Source organism: Phacochoerus africanus, chromosome 4 (assembly GCF_016906955.1).
Source record: "Phacochoerus africanus isolate WHEZ1 chromosome 4, ROS_Pafr_v1, whole genome shotgun sequence".
NCBI lineage: Eukaryota > Metazoa > Chordata > Mammalia > Artiodactyla > Suidae > Phacochoerus > Phacochoerus africanus.
This window is the reverse complement of record NC_062547.1, coordinates 41,635,191-41,648,543: the sequence shown is the minus strand read 5'-3', so window position 1 is coordinate 41,648,543 and position 13,353 is coordinate 41,635,191. Positions and strand designations below refer to the sequence as shown.

The window sequence follows — 13,353 nt, the reverse complement described above, 5'->3', positions numbered from 1 at the left end:
CAAAGTTAGCACTAACCCTGAGCAATTATTTCTTAGTTTCAGGCTTCTTATTGCCAGCAGATATTTCACTATAAGGAAGGATGGCGAAACTCTTCCCTTCCCTCTGCCTCTTTGTAGAAATTTTTTTATTCCTCTCTAAAGCTAGATCAGAAGAGAGTGGAGGGTTCATCCAGAATCAGGGATTAGCATAGAATCAGAATAGTAGAACTGAGTGGGAACTCAAAGATCTGGGCTACTCAGCTTCTTTTACAGCCATACCTAACGTCACAAAATTGGTTGGTTGCAGATCTAAGACTCAAGCCTGTATCTACCCACATTCCAGGTTTTCCTCACTGCAGTGCTCTGTAATGAAGAGACCAGGAAGACAGTTGTGCCTTACTCCCCTCCCTCTCTCCCTTGGTACCTCTACATAGTGCTTCGGAGTGCCAGGCCAGGCATGTGAGGATGCAGAGGCTCAGACCTTGATCTTGGCAGGGATGAAAGGGCTAGGGAAGGAGATCCGCCCACGCGGAGAAGGCACCTGCTCCCCAATGTGGAGATTTTGAACTAGAGGGTATAAGAGAAACACAACAATGCCCAGCGCCGTGCCGGCCCACTGGCATGTGGAAACTCTACGATATTTGCAGAACAAATGTGTGTGCTGGCAAGGGGATGAGGATGGGGCGACGAGGTTGGACAGATAAAAGCGGGCTAGCTATTGCCACCTGCAGTTTCTTTGCTCGGAAGGCAGAAGAAACCATGAGAAGCCTGTCATGGTGGACTTCTTGATCTGCCTAGGAAGAAAGATGTGGTCATTATGTGGAAGCACCACAAATTCTTGGGGCTGGAAAGTACAGAAGAGGTGAGTGGCTCGTGGGCTCTACCATCTCTCCTGAACTGGGAAACCTTCCCATGCTGCTGACAGCAATAGGAATGCCCTGCTCTCTGAGCGTGTCCCCTGGCATTCGCTCCTCTCTGTCAGAAACACCCTCTGAATTCCATGGTTCCTAACACAGGGTCTAGGGAATAGCAGGTGCTCAGTAAATGAATATTGAATGAAGAAATGCGTGGATTGTACATCTTTGAAATGTATGGCTCCTATCAAGTCAGCAGGGAGATAGATGGCCAAAGTCGGGTTAAAAATATTTTAATAGCCTATGTAAATGGGCCAGAGCAATATGATTAAATTTACCTTGTGTAAACATAACACAAAGTCTGCAGTTTCAAAAAATCGATTGCCCAAATAAGGAGTAGATGATGCTGGAAACGGTGTAGTGCATACATATTAAAAAAAAAAGTCAGTAAGGGTAGGTGTTAGAGGCCCGTAAGATTGTGATGTAGCTGCCAAGACAGGATTGGATTCCATAAGAAGAAGCCAGGTCCAGATCAATGTAGGTGACCCTGTGGTTTGAGCTCACGCAGGCCACTCAGGCATGATGTTCATTTGGGGTTTTATTAATAGCCATGCACAAACCTGGGTCCAGCGCTGTAGTTTACCCAGTCACTATCTTGTTATGTTGTCCATCGGGTTTATATACTGACAAGGGCAAGCCGGCTTGCTCAAGGTCACCTAGCTAGTAGGTGGCTGAGCCCAGTCTTCTGACCCCTGGTCCATACTCTTTCAATGGCATCATGCTGCCTTTCTGCAGGCCAGAGCCCCTGCTGGGCAGCATCTAAAAGCAAGGCCAGCGCAATGCTTGTCAAGCGCTGTCAACAGAGGACACGCTCAGATGGGCACCTCGCCATCAGGCAGCCTGACAGTGATGTCTCTGAAACCACTTTTCCTGACTCACGGAGGGCTTTGATGGGCCAGCTCACACCCGCAAGCACAGTGACCCTGGTCTGTTTCAGAAACTGACAGCAGACAAACATGGAACATCACCTCCCCTTTGGGTGAACCCTGGAAAGTACAAATCTCCGTTCTGAGTTCCTCAGGTCCTATGACAAGGATCTGTGAGCCAGGCTCTAAGGAGGAAGAGGAAAGGGGAGAGCACTGACATCTGCCAGGTGCTGTTAAGTGTCTGGCTCAGGACATTTCACATTTATTTGAGTTTCCTTTTTTCCCATTTAGTCCTGTGTCTGCAACCTTACTGCTCACTCTGGTCACCACTGGACTCTTCCACCCCCTGGTGTTTGGTCGTCATAATAATCCCTCACATTCATCTTGTCTTATTCACACTCCCAAAAAAGCCTATGAAGAAAGAAAAAGAAAAAGAAAAAAAAGCCTGCTCTTATGGTATGTGAAATCTAAAATAGCTGGGTACTTAGAAGCAGAGAGTAGAATGGTGGTTACTAGGGGTGGGGAAGTGGGGGAAATTAGGAGATAATTGATGAAAGGGTACAAGGTCATAGTTATGTGGGATGCTTGCTTGAGTCTAGAGATCTAAGGGACAGCATGATGGCTTTTCTCACAATACTGTGTTGAATACTGGAAATATGCTAAGAGAATAGAATTTAGGTGCTCCTGTTGCAAACAGGTAACTGAAGAGATATGCTAATTAGCTTGAGTGTGGTAATCATTTCACTATGATTTAATAAAAATCATCATTTTTATTAAAAACAAAATGAATCAAGAAAATCCTGTGAGCTGGTTAGGGCAGAGATTTTCCCCATTTCACAATGATGCACAAGAATGTCTATCTGTTTGTTCCATCTTTCCATCCATCCATCCTTTCATTCATTCATTCCTTCATCACATCTTTATTAAATTATGTTCTAGGCACTGTGCAATTCACTAAGGAAGCAAAGGTGTCTGGGAAGCTCTTGGGAGAGATGAATATAAACTACCAGACGGAGTTCCCATCGTTGCTCGGTGGTAAGGAAACTGACTGGTATCCATGAGGACTCGGGTTTGACCCCTGGCCTCCCTCAGTGGGTTAAGGATCCAGCCTTGCTGTGAGCTGTGGTGTAGCTCACAGACATGGCTCAGATCTAGTGTTGCTGTGTCTGTGGTGTAGGCTGGTGGCTGCAGCTTCATTTAGACCTGTATCCTAGGAACTTCAATATACTGTGGGTACAGCCCTAAAAAGACAAATATCTATATATATACTACCAGAAAATGTGGTATCATATTTGAGGTTTTTAAGTAGAATGGCCATGCATTTTAAGATAATGGGGTGGTGGGGTGTTATTGCTGGCTGTGACCAGTAGGTGGCATTCTGGGTCCCGGGAGGCTTAAGAGCCCTTCAGCCTTCTACACGCTAAGCTTTCATTTTATATTCATTACTGTACTTAAAATCAAATTCTAAGTCATATCATTGAAAGACTGTATTCAATTTGATTTTAATTCCATTTATTTGCCGTTAATTGTTCCATGCTTTTCTAAAATGGTCAAATTAAATCTACTTGTGTCAGGGCTTTCCGGGTAAGTGAAAGACACGTCCAGGAAATTCAGACTCCTAAGTAAATTAGCACCTCCAGTCCCAGCACAACTAGGTCCCAAATTCCTTTTTTAGGAAATGCTGATGAAAAGTTAATGCTTTGGGGAAAAGATCTAGAAGGATGCACTCTGAGATATTAGTGGTGATATCTCCCAGTGGTGGGAATACAGATGGTTTTGTTTTGTTTTTTCATACCTGTCTGTACTTTATTCATTTTTTTTTACAATGGGCATGTATGAATTTTTATGTTTGTTTATATTTAGTTTTTCATCGAAGTATAACCTACCAATGGAAAATATGTAAATTGTAAGCAAACAGCTTGGATTTGCATATTTATACACATAAGTAACCTCCACCCAGATCAAGATAGACATTACCAAGGGCTTCCAAATTTCCCCTGGGCCCCTTCCCACTAATCTTGCCCTGGCCAGGCCCCACCCCACCACCATGTATTCGTTTTGCCTAACTTTGCTCTTCATACATATGGAATCATATAGGATCTCTTCTTTTGTATATGCATTCTTGTTCAATATTATTTAATTTGGTGTGTATAAATATATGAAAACTCACCAGTCTGTTCTGTTGTTTTGTGTATCAGAAATCTGCTATTTTTCATTGGTGTGCCATATTCCATTGTGTGAATATACTGCAGGTCTGTATTTTTATAATCAGAAAAAGATTTACTAAAAAAGATTACATGTAGACATGGAAATTTGCTGGAGGCCAAGGAGCCATTTCAACTGCAAGGTCATTTTCAGAATACATGGATTTAAACAGCTGTGCAGATGCTGGCTTGGACACAGAAGCACAGGGTCTTCGTGAGAGGCTGACACTTAGCTAATTGCAGGGCAGCAGGTAAGGCAGGTCCTGGCTCTCTCCCTTGTGGTGTGGCTGCAGGGCAAGTCACTTCACTCCCTAAGTCAGTTGTTCTCACGGAGTCTCAGTTTCCTCACCTGTAAAATGTGTAAAGTTACTAATTTTAAAAGAATAAAAGAAGGAAAACCCCAGAACCTCCAGTCAAATTTGAATTTCAGGTAAACAATAATTTCTTACAATAAGTTTATTCTGCATATTGCATATTACTCATTGTTTATTTCCAATTCAAATGTAATTGTATTGTGTCCAGCAAAAATAGGTGTAATATATTCCGTATTTTGATTTTTATTTTCTTTGGCTCTTGTGTACCTCAAAAAATTATAATAAAGTAACCTCAGAACTACCCCCCCCCAAAAAAACAGGTGTGATAATATTCCCTGCTCACACGATGACACAATTGTTTGTGAGAAGGTGTTTGCAGGCAGCCAAGTATGTACAGGTGAAAGAAACTCGAGAGGGCTGGAAAGGCAGGGCAGAGGACCACTGGGTTTGGAAATTGAGCCCTGTGAGGCTCCATAGGAGAGGGACCTTGCCTCTCTCACCCACCACCCCCAGCCACCCCACTGCCCAGCTGGATGGCTGACTCTGAGAAGGCACCGCTTACCTGTTGAACGACTGAATGGCTTTGCTCCCCAGCTCCTCCACTTACTTGATTTTGACCTTAGGTAAGCTAGCTAACCACTCTGTTGCTGTTTTCTTACTGCGTTCCTTCAACACTACTTTCAGGGAGCCTAACTCTGTGTCGGGGATGAGACTCATGAACGGAGGATGTTTCTGCCCTCCTGGAGTTTGTCAAGAGGGAAGAGGGAAAGTAACCACATGGGAAAAAAAAGACAATTCCTGGTAGTGATGAGTGCTGGGCCAGAAGTAAATAGGATGGGGTTTCAGAGGAGCTCTTTGGATGGGGTGGTTGTCGGGGGAGGGGCTCTCTAAGGAAGTGAAATTGAGCAGAAACCCCGAGGCTGATGAGGAGTCAATCCAGGGAGGTGCCCAGGGAACGGACTTCTGAGCAGAGGGGAAAAGCAGCTTTTCTTCTCTGAATATTGGGGGTGAAAACACCTACCTTCCACCTCACAGAGCTGAGAGGGGTCAAGTGAAGGAAGGCTGATTTGCTAAGTTTTCAAGTTCCCTACGTGGGAAAGGGGTTATGGACTTTGCTCAGAGAGCCTCCTCCTCAATCCCCAGGCCACCTGGAAGCTCAGGACCATGGCTGTTCATTACTGCCTGGGTGGAACTGTTTCTACCACTCTGTGGCAGGCTAAGTAGGAACATTGAAAGTGTTTAAGGGCTTTGATATTACAGTGACATCCAACCACACATGGTATTTTTTATAATTTTTCCCATTTTATGTTTTCTAATGTTGGTCTGAGATAGACTGAGATAAAAACACCCAACCAGCCCTTCACCACAGATAATTTGAAAAGCACTGGTGTAGAAGCTGTAGAATTAGAAACATCTGGGTTTTATTGCAGCTCAATCTCTTACTAGCTTAGCTGGTTGGTCTTAATTTTTTTTTTAATGGACACACCTGCGGCATATGAAAGTTTTCAGGACAGGGATCAAACTCACGCCTCTGCAGCAACCAGAGGCACTGCAGTTGAGTTCTTAACCCACTATGCCACAGCGGAAACTCCCAGGTTGGTCTTAATTAAATTGTATCATCTCCCTGTGCCTTCACCTATAAAATGGGCATAGCAGTGCCCACCTGTTAAAGCTTTGAGACGACAGTGAAGTAAAGTGTAAAAAGGACCCATCAGTGAATGGTGCAAAAATGTTCATTCTCATTACCGCTACAGATGGGTATCTGATGTTCATTTATTTTATTAATTTGATTGACAAATATTGAGCGCCTAGTATGTGCTAGGCCTTCTCTTAGGAATAGAGGATTAAAAAAAAAAATCCCCTCCTCGGTTAATAGATGCAAACTATTGCCTTTGGAATGGATAAGCAATAAGATCCTGCTGTATAGCACTGGGAACCATATCTAGTCACTTGTGATGGAGCGTGATAATGTGCGAAAAAGGAATGTATACATGTATGTGTAACTGGGTCACCTTGCTGTACAGTAGAAAATTGACAGAATGCTCTAAACCAGCTATGGAAAAAATAAAAATCATTGTAAAATTTTAAAAAAAGGGAAAAAAAAATTCCCTTCCTCGTGGGGAAGAGATAACAATAAATGAACAAGTAAGGTGGATGATAAGTCAGATGATAACTGCTAGGAAGACAAAACAGTGGAGAGATGGGTCAGGCAGACAGAGACAGCCCCACTGAGCAGAGAGGAAAGAGGTGAGGGGGAGCCAACTGACTCTCAGGAGAAGGAGTTGTAGCAGGACAGACAGCAAGTGCAAAGGCCCTGATGTGGATCATACCCTGCCCGGTGTGTTCAAGGGAAAAGCAAGGGGGCCAGAAACAAGTCAGAGGGGGAGAAGGAACCTTGAACTCCAGGCCATCCCCAGAGCCGTAGGTTTGGCACCCACTTGAGAAGGGCTTGGTCCTTGGCAGGTACATCCCCCGAGAACAGCGCTGAGTCTGTGAGGGGCAGGGGAGCCTCTGCCTGGCTCTGTGATGCTCCTTCCTGCCATTCTTAGCCTGAAACACACAGTGGTTCTGACCAGTCAGTCCCCGTCTTTGACACTTGGACCTTTTATAGCTGAAATAGGATCAGTTCAAAAGCACTTATCTAGATCTGGGCCACCTACCTGTCCCTTTCAAGGTACCCAAGCTTTTTAGGTTCTTAAGAGATACGGTGAACCCTCATTTTCCATGGACTTGCAAATTCATCTCCTTGCTAATATTTCTAACCTCCAAATTAACACTTGCTGGGCTTTGATGGTCATTCGCTGATATGCGCCGAGTGGAAACATTTGAGCCTCCCGTTTCCAGCCTCCCGTTTCCAGTTTGTGGTTATACTGCAAACAAGTGTCCTTCACACGGTCTACTTAGGGCCCTGCTTTTTGCATTTTTTTTTTTGTGCTTTTTGTTGGTGCTTTTGCTGTTTGAAATGTCCCTCATGTGTTGTGCTGGAGTGCTGTCTAGTGAAGCTAGACAAGGCTCTGATGTGCTTTACACAGAAAATACGTGTGTTTGGTGGGCTTCCTTCCAGCTTGGCTTATAGTGCTGTCGGCTGTGAGTTCAATGTTAACGAATCAACAATATACAGTATATTGAAGGAGGTGTCTTTAAACAGAGACGCATGTAAAACAAGGTATGTATTGATCGGTTGACAAAAATGCTGTGACCAGAGGCTCACAGTAACCTAACCCCGTGTTTCCCCTGGGAGTGATGTGTCTGTATTCACTGTAATTCAGTGTCCGTGGTGACTTTATAAAACCTAACTACTGGGAATAGGAAGTACTGGACCTGGACAAACTGTTTTCTAAGAAGTACAATCAGTGTGCACTCTTACTAGCAGGATGTAAAAATGCCTGTTTTACTCCACATCTGCCAGCATGTTGTCATTTAAAAAAAAATCTTTTCTAATTTGACAGCTGAAAAATTAACTCTAACTTGTATTTTTCGACTCCTGGAAAGGGTGAACATATCTCCTGGTTTGTTAATGTCTCTTCATGACTGTCCATCACATTTTAGAACAAATTTCCTTGAGTCCCTCATGAGAGGAAGGAAGAATGGAAATGCTTTTGGTTATCCCAAGGGCAGGAAGCTGGACCAGGGCTGCAGGTGGTGAATTTTTTTATCACGGGATTTTTTCCAGGTCAAGGGAAACCACAATTGACTGCATCCCTGGCCGGTCTAAGCTTTGCGCTAGGCGTCCCTAGGGAAGCATTGCCAGCCCTGTGTGACACCAGTGCCTCTGCTCATGTGGTTAGAGCCGAGCTTTCCAATCAGGCTGACCCAGTAAAGAATCATCACCTCCCGGCTGGGTGAGCTCGGTTTCTTAACCTGTGCCTCAACTTCCTCACCTGTAATAATGGAGATGATAATAAAACTTCATCTCATAGATTTCACCTGTGGATACCTGTGTTAGTGCAGGAAAATCTCTTAGAAAAAGCCTGGCACCCGTATTGGTTCTGTATATGTTGGCTGTGGTGCTAAGTAGCAAGAACTGTGGACAGCATGTAATCTTTGTCCCAGAGAATTTTTTTTTTTTTTTTGTCTTTTTAGGGCCATGCTGTGGAGCATATAGGCATATAGAGGTTCCCAGGCTAGGGGATGAATCAGAGCGGTAGCTGCTGGCCTACACCACAGCCATAGCCACAGCAATGCTAGATCTGAGCTGCCTCTGCGACCTACACCTTAGCTCATGGCAACGCTGGATCTTTAACCCAATGAGCGAGGCCAGGGATCGAACCCACGTCCTCATGGATCCTAGTTGGGTTTGTTACCAGTGAGCCACTATGGGAACCCCTGTCCCAGAGAATTTGCTGACAAGATGTGTGCCCAGGAAAGAATCCAAGCTCTTTACAGGGTGGAAGGCATGGTTTAGGACAAAGCACGGAGCAAAGGGGTTGGGAGTCCCAGTGCTATTTCCCTTTTGCTGATTTCTTGGGCTTAAATCACTTCACCTCTTGGAACCTCAGTGCCCTCACCTGTTAAACATCTAGGCAAACAGCTAACCCTTCCCTTGCGGTCTCCCATCTCTGATTTAATCTTCATGACAGTGATGTGACAGCAGTCACACGTGCCAGTGTTACCGATGAGGAAATTGCAGCTTAGTGGCTGAGGTGGCTGGTGGCTAGTGAGAGGAGGACCTCTTGACTCCCAGCCCAGTGCTCATCCTGCAGCGTCGCTGCTGTCTCTCCTGTAAGATGAGGGGCTGGGTTGGGTTTGCCTGCCAGCTAGAAGGCGGTGACCATTTCAAAGGAAGTGGTGTGGGTTGGGGGACCTAATTTACTAAGTAGGCACTACCTCACCATCTGTTAAATCTACAAATTCATCTTGACGATGCTGCCGCTTGATGCTTTATGTCTTGTGAATGTCACCTCTTTGTTTCCATTTAATAAGTGATTTTCAGCCCCTCTCTCTGCATGGGTTCATTTTCTGGCTGGTGGCTCCTCTGCCCCTTTTGAAAGCAGAACGGAGGTGGCTCCCTCTTCCTTCCTCTTTGCTCCTCCCTAGGCCGTCCTTCCTGAAGCCACAGTAAATGCACTCTGAGCACTTGGGACAGTCCCACTTTTTTTGTTTGTAGCCACCTGGGCGACTGAGCTCTGAGCTGACTGCCTGCCGCAGCCTCTCTCTCCCTGTGGAGAACCGCGTGTCCTCCTTTGTTCCCACTCTGTTCCTGGGCAAACCAAGCTCACCGTGGCTCACACATTCTCATGACATCGTCCGTGCCCTTTGACAAGATCGGACATCACTTTGCTTTTGATATTTGTAGACCAAGTGCCCCGACTCCCTCTCTGGCTCAGGGCTAAGTGATAAATGTGGTATTAAGGTGACTTCTTGCTTTCCTTCCAAGTCATGGCTGTTCGGTTGTCTGAAGACTTCCCATTCGGAGCTCCTAGAATCAGAAATGAATGTTATTTGTTCATGTTGCTACCGTCTAAGTGGCAGTGCTGTAAGAATGGCCTTCTCAGATGTGGAGCCGTCACTTAGCCCATACGTGGGTCTTGGCTTGTTGGTGGAGGAAGGATTACGTGTGGTGTCAGCGGTCCCTTTTTTGCGCTATTTTTCTCACTGTCACTTTAATGCATTTGCCCTATGGCTGGTGCCAGCCTTCTCTGCCTGCCAATTTCCAGGTAAATTTAGTACAAAAATGGAAGATGTGTGGGGATGGGGTCCCCGAACCCTTCTAAAAAATATGGCTACTTTGGAGTTCCCATCATGGCACTGCAGAAATGCATCCAACTAGGAACCATGAGGTTGCGGGTTCAATCGCTAGGCTCGCTCAGTGGGTTAAGGATCTGGTGTTGCTGTGGTGTAGGCTGGCTCGAGCTCTGATTTGACCCCTAGCCTGGGAACCTCCATGTGCTGCGGGTGCAGCCCTAAGAAGAAAAAAAAAAATTGGCCACTTTGAAAGCCTCAGCAACATCCCCCTGTTCCTTGTCAGGTAACTTCCTCCTTGGCAATCCCCCCACCCACTGAGCGTTTGAGCAATCCCGCAGGATTTCTCTCACCATCTCTGGAAACCGTCTTCTTTATCCCTTTTAACTTGGTTCCTTTTAATGAGCACTTTGAACAGACTGTGCTCTTTGACGGGAATATGTCCTTCCTATCGTTCATTTGACAAATACATGCCACCACTCATCATTCACAGTGAATGAGACCGAGTCCCGTCTCATGGTGTGGTTGTTCTAGTGAGTGTGTGTGGGTGTGTGTGTGTGAGTGACAGAGAGAGAGGGTGAGGCTGTTGAGGTAGGCGTCTAGAGGAGGTCCTAGCACAGCACTGGGTACGTGAAATACTAAGCAATGTCGTAACATGTCATACAAGTTCCCTGTGACCTTTGGGATCTCAGAAGCCACTATTTCCTAGAGGCTGAGAATCATGAGGTTCAGGGGAATTTGGAGGAGCAAGTGGAGGTGAGACAGCCCTGCGGCCCAGGACCCAGGGGAGTCAGGAAGGATGGTATTTATGAAGACACTTAGCTGCAAATGTGAGAACCTGTTAGGGAGGCTCAGGGTTGAATGATTATAAGGAGATTATTATAATGACAAGGATTCGTTACTCTGTAGGTTTTTTTTTTTTCAATTTTAAAGTTTTATTGAAATATAGTTGATTTGCAATGTGATAATTTCTGCTGTACAACAATGTGATTCAGTTATACATGGACACATATCCATTCTTTTTCAGATTCTTTTCCCATATAGGTTATTGCAGAATATTGGGCAGACTTCCCTGGGCTCTAGAGCAGGTCCCGCTGACCAAACATTCCATATACAATAGTGTGCAGTTTATCTGAAGCCCGGTCACACCAGATCCTCACCTCCACGTGAGGTTAGCAGAGTAGTGGTTACAGTTGCCATTTAAAGAGAAAGACAGCCCTGAGATATTAAGTAACTTGTGCAAGGTCATACAGCTATTAAATGGCAAAGCAACGCAGGAGTTCCTGTTGTGGTGCAGTGGTTAACAAATCTGACTAGGAACCATGAGGTTGAGGGTTCGGTCCCTGGCCTTTCTCAGTGAGTTAAGGATCTGGCATTGCCATGAGCTGTGGTATGGGTCGCAGATGTGGCTTGGATCCCGCGTCGCTGTGATTTTGGCATAGGCCACCTACAGCTCTGATTAGACCCCTAGCCTGGGAACCTCCGTGTGCCGCGGACCGGCTCAAGAAAAGGCAAAAAGGCATAAATAAATAAATAAATAAATAAATAAATAAAAATAAATGGCAAAGCGGGACCAGAACCAGCCCCTGCCTCTGGTACTGTCTCTCCCAAAGCAGGCTGTGTTTATCTCAGTAACCAGCCTCGGGTGTGGCATGTTGCTTGGCACACAATGGCTGTCCCCAACCTCTAGCACTGTTTCCCCAACCTCTAGCACTGTTTCCTGATGAGTCAGTGACCAAGTGAATGGTGGGAATGAGAGACCACAAGACACCTTATAGGGGTTGGTGAGAAGGGTGTCAGGTGGGGCTGGAGGGTACAGGAGGAAGAAAAGGCTGGAAGGAATTCCTGAAGACAGGCTGCCTCTTGTATAATAACCCTGTGATTGGCCAGGCCAGGCCTCAGCTCCAGCTTCCCCTGACTTTTGATACATCAGCAAATTGCTTATTGGTTCCCTCAATACTCAGAATAAATCCAGAGCCCTCACAGTTGTCCCCCAGGTCACATGGGCTGGCAGCCCATTATCCTTGCTCTTGTCACTCTGCAGCCCATCCAGGCCTTAGGACATTGGCCATTTCTGTCATTTCCAAAATGTTCCAGCATGCTTGGACCTCAGGGCCTTTGTACCTGCTGTTCCCTCTGCCCAGAATGCCTTTCTGTCTCAAAGGTCACCTCCTCAGAGGGGCCCTCTCTGCCACCTTATGCCCTTGTCCTGCTTTGCTTGTTTTCCTAGCACTTGGTCACTTGCTGGCATTGTATCAGGTAAGTATTTGTATGTGTCTACCAGAAGTCAAGCATCACAGGGGGAAGGGGTTTTGCCTCTCTGCTCCTTGCTGTGTGTGCCTCTCCCTGTGACTGGTGTATTTCAGGTGCAAATTACATTTAACTGCTGAGTGAATTCATGCTTTTTGACGCTTTTGTACCCCTTGGTCACTCCTAGCCAGTCATCCTGGCCCAGCTCGCTGATGCCTGTCAGGCCTCAGGACGAGTACTCCTGGGATCCTAAGGAGGCACATTTGCGAAGAGGCAGCCTCAACCCTCACATCCTCTGCCCAGACCCACTTGTCCTGGTCCAGGAAGCAGATTCCAGTAGGTGGGGGGAAGGTCAGATCTGAGACGGCTGGGGTCAGGGAGCAGGTGTGGGGTTTGGGGGTGGCAGGAAGTCATCTGTGAGGAGCCAAGGTGCCTCCCCATGTGCATTTCAGGGCACTGGTTGCCAGCAGGTCTGGAATGATAATGGGGCACCCTGTTGACATGGGCACTGGATCCTTGGGGCCACCCAGGCAACCCTGGCGGGGCTGAAAGATCCATTTCCTGTCAGAAGCAATGGCAACAACAATCTAGAAATATATGTGAAGAACCTTTATTGTCTCACGACCACGTGAGTACATTTCCTTCATTCATCAATAAGGAACACACACTTATTGATCGCTTACCAAGAACTGGGCCCTGCAGGTGTTGCCTGAGTCATGAGCCGCTAACTTCCGCATTTACAGGGTTAACACGCCTTCCACTAAAGTGGTTAATTATTTATTAAAACACACCAGCTACTTCATCATCAGTGCTAAGAAGAGTGCTTTGCACACAGAGTTGTGCTTGTGATATTTTTAAAGTGTTAGATTAATAAAAACATTAATCAGTTTCACCATTTAATAAAGAAATAGCCCAGAAAAATTAGATTTGGAAGTCTGGCCCATGATGGTCTCACTCTCAAGGCCAAAGGGCTCTGGTCTAAAGCAGAGGTTCCAAGACCCCAGGGTTTCACAGACTGGTCAACTTCTAAACAAAAAGTGCCAAAAATTTTTTAAAATATTAGAGCTGGCCAGTTTTTCATTTTCCAAGTGAGAAGATGGAGATCAGTATTATCAACGATTATTATTTCACAAAAAGACATGAA

General features: G+C 45.7%; 1 long non-coding RNA gene across 1 annotated transcript; it reads left to right on the top strand.

The window, feature by feature from the left end:
• Positions 1–93: 93 nt before the first annotated feature.
• LOC125124116 (uncharacterized) lies at positions 94–2,803 on the top strand. The gene is made up of 3 exons (XR_007134251.1): positions 94–841; positions 2,051–2,215; positions 2,699–2,803. It is a non-coding gene; the product is annotated as an uncharacterized LOC125124116 (long non-coding RNA).
• The last annotated feature ends 10,550 nt before the right edge of the window (positions 2,804–13,353 follow it).